Source organism: Hylobates moloch, unplaced genomic scaffold, assembly GCF_009828535.3.
Source record: "Hylobates moloch isolate HMO894 unplaced genomic scaffold, HMol_V3 SCAFFOLD_1, whole genome shotgun sequence".
NCBI classification, from domain to species: Eukaryota; Metazoa; Chordata; class Mammalia; order Primates; family Hylobatidae; genus Hylobates; species Hylobates moloch.
In genome coordinates, this window is record NW_026652276.1 from 86,635,621 (window position 1) to 86,653,180 (window position 17,560).

At 36.8% G+C, this 17,560-nt stretch overlaps 1 pseudogene; it reads left to right on the forward strand.

Moving 5' to 3' along the window:
- Positions 1–1,741: 1,741 nt before the first annotated feature.
- Positions 1,742–17,560, forward strand: part of LOC116810236 (heme-binding protein 2-like) — a 30,417-nt pseudogene continuing 14,598 nt past the window's right edge.

The window sequence follows — 17,560 nt, forward strand, 5'->3', positions numbered from 1 at the left end:
TTATGTAGGCACTCAAGCCAGCTTCAATTTGTTCTTACGGGTCTAATTGCTATTTCTTAGTTTGTTAAATATTAAAATACATTTCACAAAGTATTGTTTTGCAATAGGCAGCCCTCAGTCTATATTTTCAGGATCAGCCTGTAAGAAATATATTATTTAATTAATATTTTTATAACAGAAATCTTTTTTTTCAGGTGGTCTGTGCAATTCTTTTGCTCTTGTGTCAGGTGCCAAAATATTTCAAAAGAAAGCTTATTTCTGCCATGTGTGATTTCTGATGTGTGATTTCTTTGGATGTCATTTTGCATTGCATGTGAGACAGCTATTTTTTATTTCTTGATGTCTGTTGCACCCAAAGGAAATCTGTATTTTGCTTTCTGGAAGAAAAGAGCAACTGGGTGGCATCGGAAAAACTTCCACCCACTAACATGGAAAAATATTCAATCTGTCCCATTACATTGAAGTGGGAGACTTTAAAGGGCAGCATACCCAGTTAAGGAAGATATATTTCCATCTGTGATCAATAGCATGTGAAGAACAGCTCCTCTCTGAGCTCTATCCAGAGCAAAATTACCTTGATAGTTCCTCGACCGTGGACACTCTACAAGTTTCTAAGGTTGAGCAGCCATGGGGAGCCACACCTGATTACAATGGGGAAACCATTCTCTCTGTGAGGCCCATGGAATATGGCTTTTCACTATTCTCCAGAGCTGTAGGATAGCTTTTAGAGACTGCACCTTTTATAGAGACTACATAATAAGCAAGAGATAAAGAGGTCCCAGAAAGCATTAGAGTGAGGCTAGCATGACAAATGTTTTCTCATTCCTTTCTGCTCTTCCATTCCTCTTTACAAAGAAATAATTTGGCTTCCTGCTTGGTATGGGGGAGTTGAATATATTTTCCCTAAAAGAACCACAGGATCTAGTTCTGTTTAGTCAAGTGGAATCTGTTTTATCCTGGACCAGGTACTCATAACATATCCTGCTATCTGAATATTTTTTATTCTTTCACACATTTAAGGACATAAGAAAATCAAAATGCAGTGAAAGCCTAATAATGAGGATCATAAAGGCTATATATAACCCCCACTTTTTAATAATAAAATCCCCATGAATTCTGAGATCTCTTCAGTATAATCTATCAGCCTTTCTCCCTTCCTTCCTTCGTTTCCTTCGTTCCTTCCTCCTCCCCACTACCTTCTCCCCCTCTCTCTTTCTTCACCCCAGCTCCCACCTATGAAAGGAGCAAAGTTAGCCACAGAAGGTGTTTAACTCATTTGAACATGGTCTCTTTCTATAGTACACAAATTAGTCAGGTCAAATCTTAGTTGGTGCACATAATTTAATCTCAATTTTTTCACTTAGTCTAGGAAAATGAAAAACAAACCTAAAAAAGTATAAGAATGAAGAAAATTCTTTTTGGCATTTTTGATTCTCTCAATTTTTTGAGTTAATTTTGAGTTTTCAAGGAAAAATTTTTCCTTCCTGGAGTTGCTGACCTTGGGGACCAATGACAGTGTTGTCTCCCCTAAAGAACTGGACTGATTAGTCTTAAAGGGTATTATAATTGTTTCCTCAAGAAAAGAGAAATTATAGTTGGTTACTGGTATTCTTTTTAGAACAACCTTAAACTGATTCTCATGAAGGGTACCTTTAGGAGAGGGGCATTATGAAGCTGTATTATCAACAATAACAAGTTGGGAAAACGCAGAGAACCAGTGTAGAAGGTAGAACAAGAAGCTATGGACAAGTTGAGGACAATGTTTGATCCAGGGAGTACTCAGAACACAGGATTGAAACAGGGCAGTGTTGAAGACAAACAATGTAGTACAATTGAAAGAACATTAAACAAAGAACAAAGGGTAAGTTCTCAACCTGGCCCTGCCACTAATTAATTGTGACCTTAGACAAGGAGGAGCACTGAAGTCAAATAAAACATTCCTTTCAGTAAAGCATAGAGCTTGAGGAAGTGCTTAAGGAAGACTGAAATTCTCTGTCTAGGAGGGTAAACTATATTATTAGTAAATACCACAAATTTATCAGTCCATACAATTTCTAATTAGTGTTTCTGTTCTTTAGGGAGGCATGGGTAGAACAAATATATTATATTAACTTATTTTTTAGACTACAGACATGCTTTAATTAAAAAAAAAATAAAGTAATTATTTAATCCTAAAATGACATTTACAAACAAAAACCACTACGTGATGTCTTGAGATAGGAATCTCATAGACTATATTTTTAAAAATATCTGATTTGTGCATATTTCACAGAACATATTTATTGGGAAAAATGTGGGACCCACCTGTATTTACCAAGCAAAATAGCTACTTTTTTCTGGTAAAGTTGCCAATTGTGAGGCTGAAAATACAAGTGTTGTTCTGTCAGGAGACAGAAGGATGGGCTACATGATCCCCAATCTACCCTTTCCAAATTTCTTTCTTTTTTGGAATATATAAAAACATACGTTATTTGTTATTTTCATCAACTTTATAAGATCCAACTTATTTCTATTTAGGTTACTACCAGAAGATGGCTGAGAGAACTTTACACTATTTCTCCCCTTCATGCCTGAAATATACTCCCTGAATTTTTACTTGATAATTACAGGAAAGGTTTTTTTTTTTTTTTTTTTTTTTTTTCCTTCTTTGCCTTGTGAGAATGTCAATAGCCTGTCTAGCCAGAGTGATGTTAATATTTGGGGACATTTGTCATGTTCCTTTATGAATCAAAGATTAGTCAGATGAGATTAATTAGTGTGTTGATTATTCAGGCCCTTTAACCTCTCTTCTTTTTTCTTCTTCTCTTGGTTATTTCACTACTCATTAACAGGCTTATCAAAGGATAAGCAGGGAGAGGAGGTGGAACTTAGCATTTTCTACCTTTTCCCAGAACTGGTTAAAAGTTTTAAGTGTGGGAGTAAGGAGGGTTGGGAAGAGAGGAAAAGTAAATTATTACCTGAAATAAGATTTTCTTTTTATTACTCAGGGATCTTCATCATCTCAAGTGCAAAGGAAAGATGAATGTACTGTTGCCTTTACTTTTAAAAACAATGCTTTCATAAGAACAGCATACATTAGTTTATTTACCAAAGCCGAATCACTTAATACTATATAGAAGACAGGACACAAAGCATAGAAACTTCTAAGCCTCACAATTGGCAACTTTACCAGAAAAAGTTACACAGACAACTGAAAGTATCTGTTGTTCACTTAGTAACTCCCATATGAGTAATAATGGAAACGTGATTCCAAAACTCCCACTCTCCTTACATGTCTTTTCCTTCTATAATATTTTTGAAGACTAGGATTGTTTTAAATTAGATCCTCCATTTTTCCCTTAGATTTATTTATTTATTTATTTATTTATTTTAATATTTTTCTCCATTAGTCTCTAATAATGTTCTGTCTCTGCCTGATTTGACGCTGGTAACCACACAATCAGATCTCTAGCTTGCTTTGCTGCCCACTCAAAAATTGATCAAAAATTGGGAAGATGGTGTTGTGAATATTCAATCTTAAGTGGAAGAATACAAGTGCTGTCTTCCATACTACTGTGTCCTAAACATGGACATGCTCCTAATTCCTCAAAGCACAGATTAGATTGTAACGTTTAACAAATTGTTCTTTAAGACTTGAAGATAACAGAATATTATCCTAATGAGTACGCAATACAGGGAAACTTCAAACTAGCTATATGTCCATCATAAATACCAACATTCTTTCCCATCATTCTGGGAAGACTTCAGGAAATCTGTGCGTTGAGAATTGTCAGCCTTCTGCACAGATCTAAAGTTGGAGAACTCTTTCTCATCCCCAGTCTAAGATTCATTCTTCAGTTTCTATCCCCAAATCATTTCCATTTTAGGATTATCCATCCTCTCTCCATAGTAAGTCATCTTTGTCTTTAGTCTCCAACAGTGCACTCACATTAGGGTGCATAGGCTGACATAGTTTATTGCCCAAGATCTGAGTTATCCTGTTTGGCATAAAAATTCATTAGACCACAAACACAAACTTAAGGTTAAGTTAAGCATTATTAAGTGCAGATCTATTTTTTATAGGTTGTCCTCTAGCTTGAGGAGAATATGAGATCTTGTAATCTTCAGGGTCTCAATTCCAATCTCCAGATGTTAATTGCTTCTACAAGAACACACACACACACGCACACACACACACAGACAAACACAGACACACAAACAGACACACACCCCTCCAATAAACAATAATCTCCAGAGGCATTGCCATGTAAATAATTATTTCAAATATTTCTTTTTTTTTGAGATGGAGTCTCGCTCTGTCACCCAGGCTGGAGTGCAGTGGCGCGATCTCGGCTCACTGCAAGCTCCGCCTCCCGGGTTCACTCTCCCAGTAGCTGGGACTACAGGCGCCTGCCACCACGCCCAGCTAATTTTTTTGTATTTTTAGTAGAGACGGTGTTTCACCGTGGTCTCGATCTCCTGACCTCGTGATCCGCTTGCCTCGGCCTCCCAAAGTGCTGGGATTACAAGCGTGAGCCACCGCGCCCCGCCTCAAATATTTCTTGAAAGGATACCTGGACCTAGAAATGCATTATTTACCATAAAAAAAGCCACTATCTCATATGACCATAGAGAGCATAGAAAACTTCTTAATTTCAGAAGAGGAACCTGCTTTGCATTTTCATGATTAGAAAAACACACTATGATGGTTTTAAATCTCAAAGAAAGTTAGTACCCCAAGGGTGAATTCAAGCCTTTCCTCTTTTAAAGCTAAAGCAACTGTGAGCCTTCAAAAGTGAAGTTATTTCTAGCTTTCCATATCTCTTTAAAATTCAAAGACTTTTGGGCAAATTTTCTTAAAACTTAAGAAATTTATATTTTTTCTGCTCAGTCTTCTCCATAAAATAATTTCTCCCAAGCATCTATACCATAAATAAGAGCTTAGCCCTGAGAGGGTAGTAGACAACCTACTTTCCCCTTCCCATATGTAATGCCCATGCTCTCCTTGATTTAATCAAAATAGAAACACAAGTTAAAAATGCTTCGTTATAGCAACTTTGCTTTTGAGGTGTATATTTGAGTTTATTCCTATTTGGCTTTAAGCTATATATCTGTGTTAACATTTGATCTCTTTCCTACTTTCTAGGCTGTCTTAAGCAATAATATCTTGGTCTCCTTCTTTCTTGGATTACAGGGCACCAATTTCAGCTTATTTCTGTCCTATTTTCCTCCTCCCTTCTTTCAATATAGTGTTTCCTCTTCCTGTAATCACTTATAGAAGATCACCCCTTTCTGATTCTACTGTGCCTTTTATAGTGACGGCATATAATGTTAGTCTGTCTTATTTGATTCTAATTAATATGCCTCCCAAATGTCTCTGGGTGATCTGACTTTTTAAGGAACTGGACTAATTGGAAGAGCCACCATAAATTATATACATTTATATCATTCAATACCATATATAAGTTTGAAACATAAACTAATATCTTCACAAATCACTTAGTACCTAGGGTTGTGAATGAAGGAAAGAATTGATTGCATTTGAATTTTCTCCCTTTTCTCTTCCAAATGCTCTAGAAAAAAATAAAAACACTTGCAGATTTTGTATTTTAGTAAAATAAAGATTATGTTCAAAGAGGCATCTAGATTTTGCAGCAACCTTTAAAAGATTAAATTCTCCTAATGAGCACCTTGGCCTGTGTTGTGGATTGAATTGCATCTTCACAAATTATTGCGCTGAACTCCTAACCACTAGTACCTCAGAAAGTGATCTTATTTAGAAATAGGGTCATTGCAGATACAAATAGATGAGATGAGGTCATACTGGAGTAAGATGGGCCCCAAACTAATATCACTGGTATACTCGTAAAAAAGAAAAGTTTGGACACAGAAACACAGGGAGAATGTCATGTGGAGGTAAAGGCAGTGATTAGGTGATGCTTCTACACGTCAAGAAACACTAAAATCCCCAGTGAATCACCAGAGGCATGGAACTGATGATTTCACAGCCCTCAGAAGGAACCAACCCTGTTGAGATCTTAATTCCAGATTTCTAGCTTATAGAATTGTGGGACAATAACTATCTGCTGTTTAAGTGACTCAGTATAGGGTACTTCATTATGGCAGCCTGAAAATATGGTTGTCTTTGGCTGCCCATAGAAGAGATGATATGCATGACTAATAGACTCGTTTATGTTAAAGAGAGGAATTACCTCATGCTTCTCAGCAATGCCCCTAAGCCTTATAAACTGCTTTAATTCTTTCTACTCTCTGCTATCAATATGAGCTTTGCAAACATAGGCATTTGATTTATAGGAATAAAGCTTGATTAAAAGGCTGTGTCTTATAAATAATCACATGTACATTGGGCCAATACATAAGAAGAAGTTCATTGTTAATTTGGATAACTCTGACTTGGCTTCTTCAGGATAACACGGCACATGGCATGTACTGAAATAGAGGGAATTAGTACTGGGAACTAGTTACAAGAGTTGGGAGAGCTGAAAAGCAAAAAAACAAGTTGGTGAGGAAGTGAAGACCTTTGTTGTAGGAGAAAACATCACCATACATGGGGCTGGAGAACCAAAGGAGGATGTGGTGTTACCGGAGCCCTAGAGTTAGGCCTGCTTGATCACAAGTAGCTAAACGGCAGAGGATCTCCAGGGAAGCTGGGCCCAGGAGTGAAAACCTGTCCCTTGCAGATGCTGCTGCTAGAAGAGGCTGCCTGAGGAAGAGAGAGAAGATGAGCTATACCCTGGCCTCTCATTTCCTTCTGCCTTCCAATCTATTGTCATTGCCTCCTGATGGCTACACTTATCTGTCAGCCAGCTGACACTGTGGCCTGGGAAATGTAGCCTTCTGTGGAAATGTAAGAAATATGTTTTTCTGGTCCAAAAAGCAAGTAACTGGCATGGCCAGCATTTTTTTTTTTTTTTGAGACAGAGTCTCGCCATGGCCAGCATTAAGAGATTTTCAGACATGGTGACAGTAATTGTCAATGTTTCAAAAATGATAGCCAAATTTTGTTAAAAGTGAATTAGCATTTACTGAGTGCTTACTGCACGCCAGACACAGTTTGATGTTTTAATATTTGCATACATTATCTCATTTATTCTATACAACAAACCTATGATGCAAGTACTATTAAGCATATTGAATAGAAAAGGATACTAAAGTGCAGAATATCTAAGTAGTTTATGCATTATTATATTTCTAGTGGCTAAGTAGAACCAGGATGTGAAACGTGTTTTGTCTGACTCTAAATCAAAGCCCGTACAAACTCTCTCCACCACTACACATCGTAGTTCATTAAACTGTGTACCAGGTTTGGAAGAGAAAGGTAGAGCATGGTAATAGATAGAAGAGGTAAGCGCTTGCTCATGAAAAGTGATAGCCTGCATAGGGAACACAAAAATGGGTCAGACAGTCGAAAGACAAATTTGTGTAAGTGCAAGAAATGCCAGGTAGCGGACTGAGATGGAGACTTAGCACGAATGGGCAAGCATTCTTTAAAAATTAATAAAGTAGGCCAGGTACGGTGGTGCATGCCTATAATCCCAGCACTTTCGGAGGCTGAGGGGGGCAGATCACTTGAGGTCAGGAGTTTGAAACCAGCCTGGCCAACATGGTGAAATCCCATCTCTACTAAAAATCCAAAAAAAAAAAAAAAAATTAGCCAGGCAAGGTGGCGGACACCTGTAATCTCAGCTACTGGAGAGGCTGAGGCAGGAGAATTTCTTGAACCCAGGAGGCAGAGGTTGCAGTGAGCCAAGATTACACCACTGCACTCCAGCCTGGATGACAAAGCAAGACTCCATCTCAAATAATAATAATAATAATAATAATAATAATAATAATAAACTCTATTTCTAGAGCAGTTTTAGGTTCATAGCAACATCGAGTGGAAAATACAGAGTTCCCACATACTCCCTGTTGCCATACATGTACAACCTACCTCCTATCAGCATTCTTCAACAGGGTGGCATACACAATTAATTAACTTACATTGACAACATCATTATTACCCAAAGTCTATAGTTTATATTACGGTTTATTTTTGGTGTTGTTCATTCAGGGAGTTTGGCAAATGTATAATGACATGTATTCACCAATGTATTCACCATTGTAATATCATACAGAAGAGTTTTGCTGTCATAAAAATCCTCTGTGCTTAGCCTATTTATCTCTTTCTCCCTAATCTTTTTACTGTTACTAATCACTCATATTTTTATACTGTTTCCATAATTTTGTCTTTCCCAGAATGTGATATAGTTGGAACATATAAAATGTAGCCTTTTCAGGATTGGTTTCTTTCACTTAGTAACATGCATTTAAGTTTCCTCTATGTTTTTCATGGCTTGATAATTCATTTCTTTTTTAGTACTGAATAATATTCCGGTCTGGATAAATCACAGTTTATTTATCTACTCAACTACTGAAGGACATCTTGGTGGCTTCCAGGTTTTGGCAAGTACAATTAAAGTTTCCATAAACATTGTAGGTGGGTTTTCATGTAGGCATAAGTTTTCAGCTCCTTTGGGTAATAACAAGAAATGAGATTGCTGGATTGTGTGGTAAGGATACATTTAGATTTGTAGGAAACTGCCGAAACTGTCTTTGATGAACATGGCTCTACCATTTTGCATACATACTAGTAAAGAATGGGAATTCTTTATCTCTGTATCCTAGCCAGCATTTAGTGTGGCCAGTATTCTGAAGTTTCACCATTCTAGTAGTTGTGTAGTGGTATCTCATTGTTTTAATTTGCAAATCCCTAAGGACGTATGATGTTGAACATCTTTTCATAAGCTTAATTGGCATCTGTATATCTTCTTTGGTGAGAAGTCTGTTAAGGTCTTTGGCCCATTTTATAATTGGATTGTTCATTTTCTTATTGTTGAGTTTTAAGAGTTCTTTGTATGTTTTGAACAACATTCTGTTATTAGACATTTCTTTTGCAAATGTTTTTTCCTACTCTGGCTTCTTTTCTCATTCTGTTAACACTGTCTTTCACAGAGTAGAAGTTTTAATTTTAGTGAAATCTAGTTTATCAATCCTTTCTTTCATGGATCATGCCTTTGGTGTTGTATCTAAAAAGTAATTTGCCTATGTTTACAATGTCAGGACCATTAAAAATATAAAAAATTACACAAGGTGATTTAGGACTTTAAAAAATATTGTCTTCTATGGTTTTATATTTTTGCATTTTATATTTAGGTCTATGAGTCTATGTTCACTTATAATAATTCTTTGTAAAGGATCCAAGGTCTGTGTCTAGATTCTTTTTCTTTTTCTTTTTTGCATGTGGATGTTGGTTTTTCCACCCTATTGCTGAAAAACTGTCTTTGCTCCATTTTATTGCCTTTGTTCCTTTGTCAAAGATCAGTTGACTTTGTTTATATATAGGTCTATTTCTGGGTTCTGTATTCTGTTCTGTTGATTGATTTCTCTATTCTTTCACCCATACCACATTGTCTTAATTACTCTATAGTAAGTCTTGAGGTTGGGTAATGTCAGTCCTCTGACTTCGCTATTCTCCTTCAATATTGAATTGGCTATTCTGGGCCTTTTGTTGGTCCATATAAACACTATGATCAGTTTGTTGATATCCACAAAGTAACTTTGTGGGATTTTACTAGGATTGCAATGAATCTATATATCGAGTTGTGAAGGAATTATATGTTGACAATAATAAGCCTTCCTATTCATGAATATGGAATATCTCTCCATTTACCGAGTTCTTTGACATCTTTCATAAAAGTTTTATAGTTTCCCTCATATAGATATTAGACATGTTTTGTTAATTTATATCTAAGTATTTTGTTCTGGGGTATGATAATGTAAATGGTAGTATGTTTTTAATTTCATATTCCACTTGCTTATTGCTTATATATAGGAAAGTGATTAATTCTTGCTTATTAACCTTTCCTCCTGCAACCTTGCTATAGTAGCCTTCCTATAATCGCTTATTAGTTCCAAAAGGTTTTTTTGTTGATTCTTTCAGATTTTCTATATAGATGGACATGTTCTCTGTGAACAAAGACAGTTTGATTTCTTCCTTCCCAATCTGCATGCCTTTTATATCCTTTTCTTGTCTTATTGTATTTAACTGGAATTCTAGTATGATATTCAAAAGCAATCATAAGAGGGGACGTTCTTGCTTTGTTCTCGATGTTAGTGGAAATGCTTCTAGTTTTGAACCATTAAGCATGATGTTAGCTGTAGGTTTTCATAGAAATTCCCTACTAACTTGAGGAAGTTCCCCTCTATCCTAGTTTAATAATTTTTTAAAATCATGAAAAGATGTTGAATTTTGTCAAATGCTTTTTTGTATCCATTGATATGATCATGTGTTTTTTATTTTCTTTAGTTTGTTGTGGTGGTAGGTTATAGTAATTGATCTTTGAATGTTGAACTAGACTTGCATACCTGATATAAATCCTATTTGGTCATGGTACATAACTCTTTTGTTAGATTGGTGCAAAAGTAATTGCAATTTTTGCCATTTAACAATAATGGCAGGCCGGGCGCAGTGGTTCATGCCAGTAATCCCAGCACTTTGGGATGCCGGGGTCGGTGGATCACCTGCGGTCAGGAGTTTGAGATCAGCCTGGCCAACATGGCGAAACCCCATCTTTACTAAAAATACAAAAATTAGCCGGACGTGGTCGTGGGCACCGCAGTCTCAGCTACTTGGGAGGCTGAGGCAGGAGAAATGTTAGAACCCGGGAGGCGGAGGTTGCAGTGAACCTAGATCATGCCATTGCATTCCAGCCTGGGTGACAACAGCGAGACTCCATCTCAGAAACAAACAAACAAACAAACAAACAGAAAAACAATAATGGTGAAAATCGCAATTACCTTTGCACCAACCTAATAGTACACGATTAAATTTAATTTCCTAATTTTTGTAGAGGATTATTGTTCTATATTCATCAGAAATTTTGGTCCATGGTTTTCTTTTCTTGTGATGTTTTTGTCTGGTTTGGGTATTAGAGTAAGTAATATTTGCATCATAGAATGGCTTAGGAAGTACTTCCTCTACTTCTGTCTTCTAAAAGAAATTACAGAGAATTTGTATGATTTTTAAAAAAATAAATATTAGTTAGAGTTCACCAGTAAACCCATCTGGTATTTTTTTTGTTTTAGAAGGTTATCAATCATTGATTAAATTTCCTTAAAACATATAGTCCTAGTCAGATTGTCTATTTCTTCTTATGTGAGTTTTAGAAGATCGTGTCTTTCAAGGAATTGGCCCATTTCATCTAGGTTATCAAATCGTTGTCATAGAGTCATTCATAACATTTCGTTATTATCCCTTTAATGTCCTTGGGAAATGTACTGATATTCCATCTTTCATTTCTGACATTAGTTTATTTGTTGTGTCTTCTTTCTTATATAGCCTGGCTAGAAACTTATCAATTTTACTGACCTTTTCAAAAAGGATAGCTTTTGGTTTTGTTGATTTTCTCTATTGATTTTCTGTTTTTAAATAATTTCAACTTTTTAGATTCAGAGGGTACATATGCAGGTTTGTTATCTGGATATATGCGAGATATTGAGGTTCAGGGTAAAATTGATTCCATCACCCAGGTACTGAGCATAGTACCCAGTGGGTAACTTTTCAACACTAGACCTCCCTTCTGCTTCTCCTTTCTGGCAGTCTCCAGTGTCTATTGTGGCCATCTCTATGTCCATGAGTACCCAATGTTTGGCTTTCGCTTATAAGTGAGAACATGTGATATTTGGTTTTTCTGTTCCTGTATTAATTTGCTTATGGTAATGGCCTCCACCTACATGAATATTACAGCAAAGAACATGATTGTTATTCTTTTTAATGACTGTGTAGTATTCCATGGTGTATAAAGAAATGGCCACATTTTCTTTATCCATTTTTTTTCTTTTCGTTATTTTATTTTATTTTTACTTTAAGTTCTGGGATACATGTGCAGAACGTGCAGGTTTACTACACAGATATATGTGTGCCATGGTGGTTTGCTGCACCTATCAACCCTTCACATAGGTTTTAAGCCCCACATGCATTAGCTATTTGTCCTGATGCTCTCCCTCCCCTCCCCCACTGACAGGCTCCGGTGTGTATTATTCCCCTCCCTGTGTCCATATTTTCTCATCATTCAATTACCACTTATGAGTGAGTACATGTGTTTGCTTCTCTGTTCCTGTGTTAGTTTGCTGAGGATAATGGCTTCCAGCTCCGTCCATGTCCCTGCAAAGGACATGATCTCATTTCTTTTTATGGCTGCATAGTATTCTATGGTGTATATGTACCACATTTTCTTTATCCAGTCTTTTCATTGATGAGAATTTGGGTTGGTTCCATGTCTTTGCTATTGTAAATAGTGCTCCAATAAACATATGTGTGCATGTATCTTTATAGTAGAATTATTTATATTCCTTGGGGTGTACACGCAGTAATACAATTGCTGGGTCAAATGGTATTTCTGGTTCTAGATCCTTGAGGAATCGCCACACTGTCTTCCACAATGGTTGACCTAGTTTACATTTCCACCAACGGTGTAAAAGAGTTTCTATTTCTCCACGGACTTGCCAGCATGTATTGTTTCTTGACTTTTTAATAATTGCCATTCTGTGAGATGGTATCTTATTGTGGTTTTGATTTGCATTTCTCTAATGATTAGTGATGTTGAGTTTTTTTTCATATGTTTGTTGGCTACATAGATGTCTTCTTTTGATAAGTGTCTGTTCATATCCTTTGACCACTTTTTGATGGGGTTGTTTGTTTATTTTCTTGTAAATTTGCTTAAATTCCTTGTAGATTCTAGATATTAGCCCTTTGTCAGATGCATAGATTGCAAAAATTTTCTCCCATTCTGTAGGTTGCCCATTCACTCTGATGCTAGTTTCTTTTGCTACGTAGAAGCACTTTAGTTTAATTAGATCCCATTTGTCAATTTTGGCTTTTGTTGCAATTGTTTTCGATGTTTTTTGTCATAAAATCTTTGCCCATGCCTATGTCCCGAATGGTATTGCCTAAGTTTTCTTCTAGGGTTTTCACAGTTTTGGGTTTTACATTTAAGTCTTTAATCCATCTTGAGTTAATTTTTGTATAAGGTGTAAGGAAGGGGCCCAGTTTCTGTTTTCTGCCTATGGCTAGCCAATTTTCTAAGCACCACTTATTAAATAGGGAATCCTTTCCCCATTGCTTCTTTTCGTTCAGTTTGTCAAAGAACAGATGGTTGTCGATGTTATTTCTGAGGCCTCTGTTCTGTTCCTTCAGGCTATATATCTGTTTTGGTACCAGGACCATGCTGTTTTGGTTACTGTAGCCTTGTAGTATAATTTGAAGTTGGGTAGCAGGATGGCTCCAGCTTTGTCCTTTTTCTTATTATTGTCTTGACTATACTGGCTCTTTTCTGGTTTCATATGAAATTTAAAGCAGTTTTCTAATTCTGTGAAGAATGTCAGTTGTAGTTTGATGGGAATAGCATTGAATCTATAAATTACTTTGGAAAGTATGGCCATTTTCATCATATTGATTCTTCCTATACGTAAGCATGAAATGTTTTTCCATTTGTTTGTGTACTCTCTCGTTTGTTTGAGCAGTGATTTGCAGTTCTCCTTGAAGAGGTCCTTCACATCCCTTGCTAGCTGCATTCCTAGGTATTTTGTTATCTCTGTAGCAATTGTGAATGGGAGTTCATTCATGATTTGGCTCTCTGCTTTTTTACTGTTGGTGGATGGCAATGCTTGTGATTTTTGCACATTGATTTTGTATCCTGAGACTTTACTGAAGTTGCTTATCAGCTTAAGGAGTTTTTGGGCTGAGACGATGGGGTTTTCTAAATATAGAATCATGTCATCTGCAAACAGAGGTAATTTGACTTCTGATGTGGTTTGGCTGTGTCTCCACCAAAACCTCAACTTGAAATGTATTTCCCAGAGTTCTCACATGTTGTGGGAGGGACCCAGGGAGAGGTAATTGAATCATGGGGGCTGGTCATTCTCATGCTATTCTTGTGATAGTGAATAAGTCTCACAGGATCTGATGGGTTTATCAGGGGTTTCTGCTTTTGCTTCTTCCTCATTTTTCTCTGCCATATAAGAAGTGTCTTTCATCTCCCACCATGATTCCGAGGCCTCCCCAGCCATGAGGAACTGTAAGTCCAATTAAACTCTTTTCTTGATCAGGAATGTCTTTATCAGAAGCAAGAAAACAAACTAATTACAACTTCCTCTCTTCCTATTTATTTCTTTCTCTTGCCTCATTGGCCTGCCCAGAACTTCCAATACTATGTTGATTAGGAGCGATGGGGGGGCATCCTTGTCTTGTGCCAGTTTTCAAAGGGAATGCTTCCAGCTTTTGCCTATTCAGTATGATATTAGCTGTGGGTTTGTCATAAATAGCTTTTATTATTTTGAGATATTTTTCATCAATACCTAGTTTATTGAGAAGTTTTAACATGAAAAGATGTTGAATTATATTGAAGGCCTTTTCTGCATTTATTGAGATAATCATGTGTTTTTGTCACTAGTTCTGTTTATGTGATGGATTACATTTATTGATTTGTGTATTTTGAACCAGCCTTTCATCCCTGGGATGAGGCTGACTTGATCGTGGTGGATAAGCTTTTTGATGTGCTGCTGGATTTGGTTTGCCAGTATTTCCTTGAGGAATTTTTCATTGATGTTCATCAGGGATATTGGCCTGAAGTTTTCCTTTTTTGTTGTGTCTCTGCCAGGTTTTAGTATCAGGATGATGCTGGCCTCATAAAATGAGTTAGGGAGGAGTCCGTCCTTTCAATTGTTTGGAATAGTTTCAGAAGGAATGGTACCAGCTTGTCTTTGTACCTCTGGTAGAATTCAGCTGTGAATCTGTCTGGTCCTGGGCTTTTTTTTTGGTTGGTAGGTCCTTTTTCACTGCCTCAGTTTCGGAACTTGTCATTGGCCTATTCAGGGACTCAACTTTTTTCTAGTTTAGTCTTGGGAGAGTGTATGTATCTAGGAATTTATCAATTTCTTCTAGATTTTCTAGTTTATTTGTGTAGAGGTGTTTATAGCATTCTCTGGTGGTAGTTTGTATTTCTTCAGGGTCAGTGGTGATATCCCTTTATCATTTTTTATTGTGTCTATTTAATTCTTCTCTCTTTTCCTATTTATTAACCTAGCTAGTAGTCTATTTTATTAATTTTTTTCAAAAAACCAAGCTCCTGGATTCATTGATTTTTGAAGGATTTTTTTTATCTCCATCTCCTTCAGTTCTGCTCTCATCTTAGTTATTTCTTGTCTTCTGCTAGCTTTTGGATTTGTTTACTCTTGCTTCTCTAGTTTTTTTAATTGTGATGTGAGGGTGTTGATTTGAGATCTCTCTGGCTTTCTTTTTTTTATATCTTTTTATTTTATTTTATTTTATTTTATTTTATTTTATTTTATTATTATTATACTTTAAGTTTTAGGGTACATGTGCACAATGTGCAGGTTTCTTACATATGTATACATGTGCCATGTTGGTGTGCTGCACCCATTAACTCATCATTTAGCATTAGGTATATCTCCTAATGCTATCCCTCCCCCCTCCCCCCACCCCACAACAGTACCCGGAGTGTGATGTTCCCCTTCCTGAGATCTCTCTAGCTTTCTGATGTAGGCATGTACTGCTATAAATTTCCCTCTTAACACTGCTTTTGCTGTGTCCCAGAAATTCTGGTGCATTGTCTTTTTGTTCGAATTGGTTTTAAAGAATTTATTGATTTCTGCCTTAATTTCATTATTTACCCAGGAGTCATTGAGGAGCAGGTTGTTCAATTTCCAACCTGTTTGTTGGTTGTGTGGTTTTCAGTGAGTTTCTTAATCCTGAGTTCTAATTTGATTGCACTGTGGTCTGACAGACTGTTTATTATGATTTTAGTTCTTCTGTATTTGCGAAGGAGTGTTTTACTTCCAATTATGTGGCCAATTTTAAAGTGCCATGTGGCACCGAGGAGAATGTATATTCTGTTGTTTTGGGGTGGAGAGTTCTGTAGATAAGTATTAGGTCCACTTCTTCCAGAGCTGAGTTCAAGTCCTAAATATCCTTGTTAATTTTCAGTCTCATTGATCTGTCTAATATTGACAGCAGGATGTTAAATTCTCCTCACTTTTATTATTGTGTGGGAGTCTAAGTCTCATTTACATTTGAGGTTAATTATTTATGTTTCAATTAAATCCTGTCATCATGATGCTAGCTGGTTATTTTGCACAGTAGTTGATGCTGTTTCTTCATAGTGTCATTGGTCTTTATATTTTTGAGTGTTTTGCAGTGTCTGGTACCAGTTTTTCATTTTCTTATTTAGTGCTTTCTTCAGGAGCTCTTGCAAGGCAGGCATGGTGGTGATGAATTTCCTCAGCATTTTCTTGTCTGTAAAGTATTTTATTTCTCCTTTGCTTATGAAGCTTAGTTTGGCTGGATATGAAAATCTAGGTTGAAAATTCTTTTCTTTAAAAATGTTGAATATTGGCCCCCACTCTCTTCTGGCTTTAGTGTTTCTGCTGAGAGATCTGCTGTTAGTCTGATGAGCTTCCCTTTGTAGGTGACTCACCTTTCTCTCTGGCTGCACTTAACATTTTTTCCTTTATTTTGACCTTGGTGAATATGATGATGTGTCTTGTGTTGATCTTCTTGTGGAGTATCTTGGTGGTGTTCTCTGCATTTCCTGAATTTGAATATTGGGCTGTCTTGCTAGGTTGGGGAAGTTCTTCTGGATAATATTCTAAAATGTGTTTTCGAACTTGATTCCATTCTTCCTGTCTCCTTCAGGTACTCCAATCCGTTGTAGGTGCAGTCTTTTTTACATAGTCCCATATTTATCGGAGGTTTTGTTCATTGCTTTTCATTCTGTTTTCTCTAATCTTCTCTGCCTGCCTTATGTCAGCAGAATAGTCTTCCATCTCCAATATTCTTTCTTCTGCTTGATCAATTTGGCTATTGACAATTGTGTATGCTTCATGAAGTTCTTATGCTGTGTTTTTCAGCTCCATCAGATCATTTATGTTCCTCTCTAAAGTGGTTATTCTAGTTAACAACTCCTCTAACCTTTTATCAAGGTTCTTAGCTTCTTTGCATTGGTTTAGAACATGCTCCTTTACCTCAGCGACGTTTGTTATTACCCACCTTCTGAAGTCTACTTCCATCAATTCGTCCATCTCATCCTCTGTCCTGTTCTGCACCCTTGCCAGAGAAGTGTTGCTATTATTTGGAGGAGAAGAAGCACTCTGGTCTTTTAGGTCTTTGCATTTTTTTCATTGATTCTTTCTCACCTTTGTGAGTTTGTCTAATTTCAATCTTTGAGGCTGCTGACCCTTAAATGAGGTTTTTGTGGGGACTTTTTTTGTTGATACTGTTGCTGCCTTCTGTTTGTTTGTTTTTCTTTCAATAGTCAGGTCTCTCTTCTGCATGACTATTGTGGTTTGCTGAGGGCTCACTGAAAACCCTATTCATATGATTCCCTTCTGCGTCTGGAGATACCATCTGAGGAGGCTGGAGAAGAGCAAAGACAGGTGCCTGCTCCTTCCTCTGGGATTTCTGACCTTGAGGGGCACCAACCTGATGTCAGTAGGGACACTC